Below are 10,079 nucleotides of genomic sequence, written 5' to 3'. Positions count from 1 at the left end.
GGACAATACGCTTAGTTTAAGTTTGTTCTGGCTATCTTCTTCCTCCCACCCCATTATATGGTTTAAATATGAAATTGTGTAATTCCCTTCACTCTGTGTTAATTTACAGCCTATTAATTATATCCTGCTGCTTTTCAGATTCTACAAGTGAAATAGAAAATTTCATTTACGCACATGGGATATGGAGCTGATGGACTGAAAACCTGGGGGAGGTGATGCTGAGGACAGTATTGTTTTGAATGATGACATTCAGGGCTGCACTTTAATACAAAAGGAGGAAGAAAATGTCTTTAATCAGAGTTGTCTGATAATTCACATTTGAAATTTTTAATGGAGAGTTAGTTTCCACAACATGAAAAATATACAATGGAAAAATTGTTCCAAAATTGCTTAAAGTCAAAATCGTGTTTCTTTTTTTTTTTAAATCAAGTAAAATACTTTGTTTTATCTCAGAAAGCAAAAAGCACTTCTCTCATGGTCAGAGAATACTCATTTTAAATTTTAGATTTCAGAGAAGGAAAAGTCTTCACTGTAATAAAATAGAGTAAATGTTTAATATTAACTTTAAATCACTACTGCTCCATACTGCATCATCAGGTAGGCTTGGTAACTCAGTGCTGCAGAATTTCAGAGGCTGGGGTTTGACTTCCAACATACTCATGTGGCAACTCGTTTTGACTTTCAGCTGACTAATTTTTATTAACAGAAAACTGTATCTTAGGAAATATTCCCGAAGATTATGTGATATAACAAATATTATCCCCACACATGGATATTAAGTTACCCTTAAAGTATAATCTCCTCAGAAAGAGGAAGGACTGAAGGGGTCAAGAAGAATGAACAAAACTGAAATTAGAAGTAATGAGGACACTTGCTCATAACAAAGGTACTTCCATATAGTGTAAGAGAGGTGCTTTTAACCTGCTGTCAACTGAATTATTTCTAATGAGTCCCTCATAGATGACTTTACCACGAGTATAGACAAGAAACACCAAAACCTACCTGTTTACTGAATGTTTTAATTATCATTTGAAGACCTTGCTGTCTACCTACTTTTGGATGCTCATGCATAGCCTGCAACCCAAGTTTTTTTTCTCCCCCCACTAACATACCACACCAACTGTATATTGTAAAAGACATCCATTTCTTTCCTACTTATATTCAGTTGATCACTCTTTGTAGGATAAAACAGTCATACTTGTCTTTAACTTCACAGTTTTCAGCATCAAAGCTGATCTTTGTTAGTGTTATGAGTGCATAACAAAGAAACCAAGCTGGTATTTCACTCAGTATCACAAGTAAATAGTAGAATAGTGAAAGTGCCTGCACTTTTTAAGTGTCAGTGCACCCTTCTCCTCCACACTCCTAAAATGCAGTTGAATTTCGTACGTGACTAACACTAAAACCAATTCAAAAAGCTAATCTGTTTTAGGACATTATCTGCTAACTAAATTTTAAGAAATGTCATTGTACGTGAACATCTTTTGCTGAACTCCCAATCTGTTTTAGAAATGCCTCTATCCAGAGCTTACCATGAGATAAACTGCAAATGTATGTCAGCAATCAGACAGAACCATTCAGTCCATTACTAATCATCATCCTACAGAGAGAAAAAGAAACAATTTGCAGCCGAGCAGTCACAGAATATGTAAAGTCCCTGCTGCAAGGAATGATATTAATTCCTCCTAAACCCAGTAGAGACATGGCTTACTGTTTCTTACCACTTTTTTACTCCTTATTTAAAAATAACCCACAATGACAAATTAAAGCTAGCATTACAACCTGGTGTTACTCCTGAAAATGCACAACAGCAGTTATGCTCTTCCTGAACTGGCATGAAATGAGACAAGCACAGAGCAGAGGGCAGTGGTGCCATCTAAAAAGGCTTAGTTTCAATTCAGCCTGAACTTACTTTCCTAATAGAGTAATAGAATATTTTTAGGCAATAGTTTTTATTTAAAAACAGGAACATGCTTCAAAACTTTCATTAGTGGCTTTCACATATACTTTTGTTACACACAAAAATATGAAATGACAGAATCGCACAGAATCACAGAAACACCAAGGTTGGAAAAGACCTACAAGACCATCCAGTCCAATCATCCATCCATCACCGATAGTTCTCACTAAACCATATCCCTCAACACAAAATCCAAACATTCCTTGAACACCTCCAGGGTCAGTGACTCCACCTGGGCAGCCCATTCCATTGCCTGGCCACTCTTTCAGAAAAGTAGCATTTCCTAACATATGACAAAGTTTTAAAGTTTAAAAGCATACTTGAATGAAATTTGAGAAAGAATAGTTTTATATCCAGTCCAGGCTGTAAACAGCCTTTGGGGTACAACATCTAGCCCTTGCTTCTTGTGGCACCAAGAGAGATTAAACCCAGTTTCAGGCTTTTTTTCCTGAGAGCTATTTCAAACATATCTTCTGTTGTTTCTAGTGAAAACTACAACCCCTTGTAAAGGCATCTGTTCAAACCATAGTGCAACACAATGGAAAGCTCAACAATGACAGCAAAGCAGCAAGGCCCTAAGCTATAGCAAGTGACAACTTGCTCAAATACAACAGCTATAGGCACAAAAACGAAGAAAACAAACTGTTTACCTTCAGAAGGCATATCAGGATCTCCAGCAAACCACCTTTATCTCCCCCTGCCAACCCTTAAATGAGGTCTGGGAAGAGTCAGATCCTGGCTCCACCCCTTCCAGTCACTGAGGCACATTACTTGCACCTGTTGCTTGCACCTGTTGCTTGCACCTGCACTCCCCTGGGTTGGCCCTGCCCTCCCACCAGGCACTCAATCTCTGCTCAAGCTGTGATCCAGAATTTTTGCTATGTGTGGGATTGCTTGAGTACAAACATCCACTTTCTGACTGCAGATCAGCATCAGAGTGTGGTGTGAGCATTGCCCTAGGCCATGCAGCAAAAACACAGACACAGGATTGCTCCTCAAAGTGAAATTGCTTGGACTATAACTTCAGGTAGGGTAAATAGCATTTATATTCAGTTTTCAAACCATAAACTATCTATTCTTTAAATGTATCGGCATGGTTCTTTGAAGAAATACAGAAATGAGTTGCAATAGCAATATCCTCAGCATTACCACAAGGCTTCTGGAGTGAAAGTGACTGTGTCCTACCTGCCCAAGACGTGTATCATCAAGGGTCAGAAGTCCTCTAAACCATTGGTCTAAAAGAACGTGCCAAAGGAAAGCTGCTCCCCTGACCATTCAACTGATGAACCTTCTGATTAAAAAGAATGCAACCTCTTGCTCCTTCTGTCAAACATCACTGCTCAAAATTCTTTTCCTTAGTTTTTAGCCTTCCCATTGTTCTTTGTTGGCTAATGTCCTGAGCAGAGCCTAGATTAACTCCCACATTCCATGAGTCCCACACAGAGTGAGCTTGCATCTGTCTGTGCAGAAATGAAAGGACATACTCTAAAACAGTGCTTCTTTAATCCAAAGCAATCTGTTCTGATTCAGACAATTATCACTGGGAAACTAGCTTTTAGCTTTTGAAATATCTTTTATGTTTTTTACCTTTTAGGTTAGAATCTAAAGCATGAAGGCAAAGAGATAGAGAATCCTCATATCCCCAAAAATTAATCTTTTAGAAATGATTTTTTTCCCTGCTCTCACTTGACCTCTCTTGTTAACATCTATTATATTCTCCCCAGTTTTTCTTCCCTCGAGCCTCTAGACCCACAGAAGAGAACAGAGAATGGCAAGACTGAAGCTATTTATAATAATAATCCACTCACAGGCTCCATTGCAGTAGTTTTAATCATCTGCTATTGCCAGGCATCAAAATCAAAAAGATTTGAGATTTGATTTGTTTGGGTTATAAAGAAGCCCTGAATGCCAAAGTACGGTTGCTTAAACTGCAAAGCACAGTCCCTGTGTGAAGTAGAATGAACTGGTATTGCCCTCTATGATCTGATTTGTAGCCATCATAGCTCTTTAAAGTTATTTGATTTGACACCAATTAGCTGGTTTTCACTAGGGGAAAGTCTCTTTTTGCATTTAGTCCCATATCAATGTCATTTTCCTCCTAAAATGTGACAAGGAGCAGACTGCTTCTGCATAGTTTGCAAGCAACATGAAGAATAGGATGAGGAGGAGGAGAACAGGGGCTGAGATCATTCCAGTCCCATCTTCCCATTTATCAAATGCCTGATAGAGCAAAGAGACCTCTTGCTCAGCATGTACTGCACTGCTACACTTGCAGGTATTGCTGTCACTGTAGGGATGTGGTTCATCAGACCTCTGTGTTCTCGGAGGACAGAGAATCACAGAATTATAGCATGGCTTAGGTATTATTTTGATGGAATAACCAGAGGGTTGCAAAATTAAGAAATGAGCCAATCGCATATTCATATGAGGATGCACAGAAAGGAGATCCAAAGGGAGAGGCATAACATGGCCTGTGTCATAAATTAGCACTTTGTGAGCCCTGATCTCTGAAGAGAAAGGTATGCAGGACTTCAGAATAGTCTTTTTTTTTTTCTTTCAAAAAGGAAATTCTGAGAAAAGCTGCCTCTGGGAGTATCGTATTTTTATCAGCACACTCACCCATCTGCAGTATTTCTGAACTACACATGTAAATCCTAGAGGTTAACAGTACTCCACATAGATCCCACCCCAGGATGCTAAATGATCTACTTATTGATTGCTTCCTTGCTTCTTTGCCAATAGCTCGTAATGTAAAAAACTGGAAAAATCGGAAAAGGATGGAGGAGTATTGTTATAACTCACAACTTACTGAACTATAGTTAAACCTTTTTTTTTTTTCTTTTTCCCAATCCCAATCCCAATCCCAATATAAGAAAATAGATTAGATCTACAACTGTGTGTGATGACCCTCATCAGGACACTGCAATGGGCAAAGAGGACACCAATGCTCTTTCTGGGAGGGAAAAAAAAGTGCCACCAAGGGTATCAGTCAGAAGCAAAGGCATTTTCTCAAGCCAAAGAGACAACAGCCTTCAAAACAAATGCAGCCACATAAAAAGTTTGTGTGAAAATAAGCCTTAGTCATTTCTAGGTAATGACACACCCCGCACAGAGCCCAACCTATTTCTCAATCAGTCAATTAACATGCACTGCACTGTATACAAAGCAATTTGTCAGGGGGCCACTCTTCATATGGTACGCGAGTAAAGGTGGCTAATGTAAGATTTATTTCCAAAATCATTTTACCAGAATGACGGGCGAGGAAGACCTTGAGATGGCAACTGAAGGCTGCAAAGTTTGGATTGATTTTCCATTCATTTTTAACTCTCTCACATGAAAGCTCAAAATTCTTCTGCCTGCTGAGCTGTGTTGCAGCAGGGAATGGAAGGCAGATACTTTCCCCTGTGCTGTCCCTGAGCTCTTGGTGGTCTCTGAAAGCTTGGCAGAGCACACGTCTCTCTTAGATGGTGGACTTTCAAGGTACTGCCTTTTGCCAGGTGTGGACCTGGGACAAGGACATTTTCCAGTCAAGAAGCATCATTCTGAAAGATCTTAACGCTGTGGACTCTTGCCAGAATAGTCTTTTTGTGGTCTTATTTTGGAACCTGCAACTCTTATCTTTCAGTTCCTGAAACTAAGATTGAAGAGAAGAGGTAATAAAGTTCTTAATTTGGGCTTGTAATTATTCACAATTAGTACATCTTTGGTGTTGGGTTTTTTCCCTCACTCCTACTTATTTAGTTATCAGATCCAATTACTCACCCAAATTATCAGCCCAAATTTTAACTAACAGTTATTCAGACATGAATAACAATGAAACTGAAGCAGCAGAAGGGTCAGAGAAAGCTGGATAACCTCACAGAAGGTAAATCAATACTTGATAAATACTTCATCTCATAGTCCATATTAAACTCTACCCTACATTGACAAACCTACACGTTTTGCAGTATATTAAAGCCAGCAGAGTCTAAAGCAAGCTGCAATCACAACTCTGACTGCAGGCCATCTTTACACTCCATTTAATTCAGTGAAAACTGCAACTCCTCTCTCCCAACACCTCTTCTCTTACCACTGAAATCCCAGTTCCATAAAATACAACATCAGCAGCATTGATGTAACCACCCAGCGAATCACGTTGTTCTCTGATTCATCAATGAAGAAACTGAGCCAGATTAAAAATAAGCCTTAAAAAGGAGGGTAAGGGAAGGAGAGGTTATTTTAAATGAGGAAAAATTTCTTCACAGAAAGAGTGGTGAGGCACTGGCACAGGCTGCCCAGGGAGGTGGTGGAGTTAATGTCCCTGGAAGCTTTCAAGAGATGTGGAGGTGTGGCACTGAGGGATGTGGTTGAGTGGGGATGGTAGGAATGGCTTGATAGTTGGACTAGATGATCTTAAGAGGTCTAATTCTATGATTCTGTGAAATTCAGCTCAGCTATGGATTGCTCTTGAAAAGGAAGACATGTTGGAGCAGGAATGAGTGGCCAAAGGTGGGAATGAGGTGACGAGACTGTGGGAGCTTCGGGAAGAACAGAATATTTGAGAAAAGCTAAAATCCAAAAAGCATAAGAAAAACATCTTTGTATCCACAGCCTTTGGAGTCTGCAGGCCCACAGATAGGAGGTATTATGGCTCTCATTTCATAAAACAAAGTGCTTGTGGAAACAAATGGTTTTATTTTAAGTACTTAAACCACTGAACAAACAAAGGAAAAAATGGATCAGTTTGGGCTGACCCACACAGAGAAAGGACAGCTATTTTTTCTGACTGGAATTTCTTCACTACAGAGTAACTATAGTTATTAAAAGTTTTTGTTTCACAAATTCTCATAAAGATAAATTAACAAAAGATATGAAATTGCTGTTTCCAAAAGAAAAAAAAAAAGGGTCTTCTGTGAAAGCACCGACAGGACTCTTGTCATATCAACTTTAATATTTGGTGTTTGGTGGAAATTATTCACCCAAAAACCCTGAATTTCTCTAGCTGTTCATCTGAATACATCTCTCCCAGCTCAAGACATGATGGACTGCAAATAAGGGTCACCAGACCTGAGAAATGAAATCAACAAATCACCCCATTGTAAGTGTGTACATACACAGGAAAAAGTATACAAGAAGACAGATTTCAAGATGAGTAAATGCTCATTGCTGATTAATCCAAGGGTAAACTCATCATTCTTGGGACACAGCTAAAACACTTGAAGTCTCTATCTTGTATTTACAGGCTTCAGGGTTTTTGGTTTTTAATGAAGACAGCTTGCTATGCACTGAGTTAACCGACTTGCATATCCACTACCTAAGCACTCCTTAAGCTTATGTAGGAGACCGGTGAGACTATCAGTAATCAAACCCAGATCTCTTGAGTCTCATTTCCATGTGTAAAATCTGCAAGACTACACTCCCTTGTAACTAACATGGATATTGCAATAGACTCTTAGAAATAGAGAATAGAAAAAAGATCCAGGAGAAAACTGTAAAACTTCTTGGTATGACAGCAATAGCGTTACCATAATACAGTTTTACATGGCAAAAATACCATCTCATCATCAGGATGAATAACTATTCCTTGAGATTTAAACCCAACTTTGGAAAAGGAGAGGAAGGCAGGATGGCACTAGATTTCATTGGGAAACAAAGGCACGAGAGCTCTGCAGGATTTTTTCTAGGTACACTGGGAAGTAGGGGTTAGACTCAAGGTGACCTCATCCCTCTGACCCCAGCTTCAGCCCTTCAAGTCTTTCTCTTTCCAGTGAAATAAGAGCAGGCTTTTCCAGGATGCAGCTGAGAGAAGACCTGTGATCTTAACTGTCAATTAAGGTTACAAGTAAGAAACTTCTGGGCCATGTTAGACCCAGCATGTTCAGTTGTTTCAGCTCATGTAAAAACAGCATCTGCTTCAGCCTTCTCCCTTCCCTTCATAACCCATCTTATTTGAACAGCAACCCCAGGCTAATGAGAAAAAGGCTTATTAGACTTTGTTTCTCACGTGTAACCCATGTCCAGGAAATAATATTGAAGATTGTGAGAAACTGAGTTGTTCTCCCAATATTTGCATTTTATAATTGTTTCTCCAAAGAACTGTGCAGGCAGGACTTCCATGATAGGGCTGTGGTCACCTACCCTGTCTGTAACTTGATAGGAACAACAGAATATTAATTGGGTTCACCCAGTTCCCTCAGCAGATCATTTACTCTCCCTATTCATTGCTTATTTACAAATAAACCCTCAGAATGAGTGATTAGAAGGAGCTGGCAGGCTGGGAGCAAAAACGCTCTCCAGAAACATGCATCTGTTTGCAAATACAATAGATTTGTCCCTAAAAGCCATTGGACTTTAGCTTTAGATCACTATAATCAAAAGCAGGCTCTAGCTCAGTAATCCTCAGTAAAATTCAGTCTGAACTGTGCAGTGTACAGGAGCTAAGGGACTGGAGGGAGAGAGATAAACGATGTCCTTTTCTACCCAGACTCACACCTGATGTTAATGGAGATCATGCAGTTGTACTGCCGAATCTCTCTAATGGCAGCAGTGCAGCTCTGTCTCAGTTGGTAGGACAAAGATGAAAAGTATAAAGAAGTACTGGAGGGCACAGAGGAATATCTGGGAATTGTACTGCGGTAGAAAACAATCCAGGTACCATTTTAATCTGCTGACCAGACTCTTAATCCAGCATGGACACAAAATAAAGCAGATTCACTTAAAGCAGATTCCTGATAGCCTTCTATGTATGTCTCTCTATTCAGCTGAGCAATCATTAAGTGCTGTGGTGTGGAAGCTGGAGACAGTAGCTGCTTGAATCCAGTGCTACAGAGCTGATTTCTTTTCCCTCAAGTTCTGTTGGGTTATGTCAAGCAAAACCACAGTTTTGTCCATGTGGCAGAGATGTTACACAGGTCAGATATAGCCAGAGAGTACTGCTGAATGAGATCACCTCTCTGCCTACAGGTGCAGTATAAAGTGATGGTTTGTTCCCCTACTGTATCAACATAAAGACCTGATTTTTGCAGCAGCACAAAGCATCTCAGGTAACAGCAGCTTGGGAGGACCATTACAACTATAGTGCAATATTCTCCCATTTGAGACCATTAGGTCCCTGAAGACTGGAGGATAGGCAATGTCACTCTGGTCTTCAAAAAGGGCAAGAAGGAAGATCCGAGTAATTATAGGCCTGTCAGCCTCACCTCTGTCCCTGGAAAGGTGATGGAACAGCTTGTGCTGGATACCATCTCCAGACAACTGGGAGAAAAGGAGGTTATCAGGAGTAGTCAGCGTGGGTTCACCAAGGGGAGGTCGTGCTCGACCAACCTGGTGGCCTTCTATGATGCTGTCACATGCTGGGTGGATGGGGGAAGAGTGGTAGATGTAATCTACCTTGATTTTAGAAAGGCATTTGATTCTGTCTCCCACGACATCCTTATAACAAAGCTGAGGAAGTGTGGGATAGACGAGTGGACAGTGAGGTGGGTTGAGAACTGGCTGACTGGCAGAGCGCAGAGGGTCGTCGTTGGTGGTGCAGAGTCTGGCTGGAGACCTGTAACCAGTGGTGTCCCCCAGGGGTCTGTGCTGGGTCTGATCTTGTTCAACATCTTCATCAATGACCTTGATGAGGAGATAGTGGCCACCCTCAGCAAGTTTGCTGATGATACGAAGTTGGGAGGATTGGCTGACACGCCTGAAGGCTGTGCTGCCATTCAGCGAGACCTGGACAGGCTGGAGAGCTGGGCAGTAAGAACCGGATGAGGTTCAACACAAGCAAGTGTAGGGTCTTACACCTAGGGAGGAATAATTGCATGCACCAATACAGGCTGGGGAGTGAGCTGCTGGAGGAGGAGCTCTGCAGAGAGGGACCGTGGGCGGTCCTGGTGGACGACAGGTTGGCCATGAGCCAGCAGTGTGCCCTCGTGGCCAAAAAGGCCAATGGCATTCTGGGGTGGCATTAAGAAGAGCGTGTCCAGCAGGTCGAGGGAGGTGATCCTCCCCCTCTACTCCTGCCCTGGTAAGGCCGCATCTGGAGTACTGTGTCCAGTTCTGGGCTCCCCAGTACAAAAAAGGCAGGGATCTCTTGGAAAGAGTCCAGCGGAGGGCCACAAAGATGGTGAAGGGCCTGGAGCATCTCCCCTAT

This window comes from Meleagris gallopavo, chromosome 8, assembly GCF_000146605.3.
Source record: "Meleagris gallopavo isolate NT-WF06-2002-E0010 breed Aviagen turkey brand Nicholas breeding stock chromosome 8, Turkey_5.1, whole genome shotgun sequence".
Taxonomy (NCBI): Eukaryota; Metazoa; Chordata; class Aves; order Galliformes; family Phasianidae; genus Meleagris; species Meleagris gallopavo.
The sequence above is the reverse complement of the archived record's forward strand: the minus strand, read 5'-3'. Positions refer to the sequence as shown.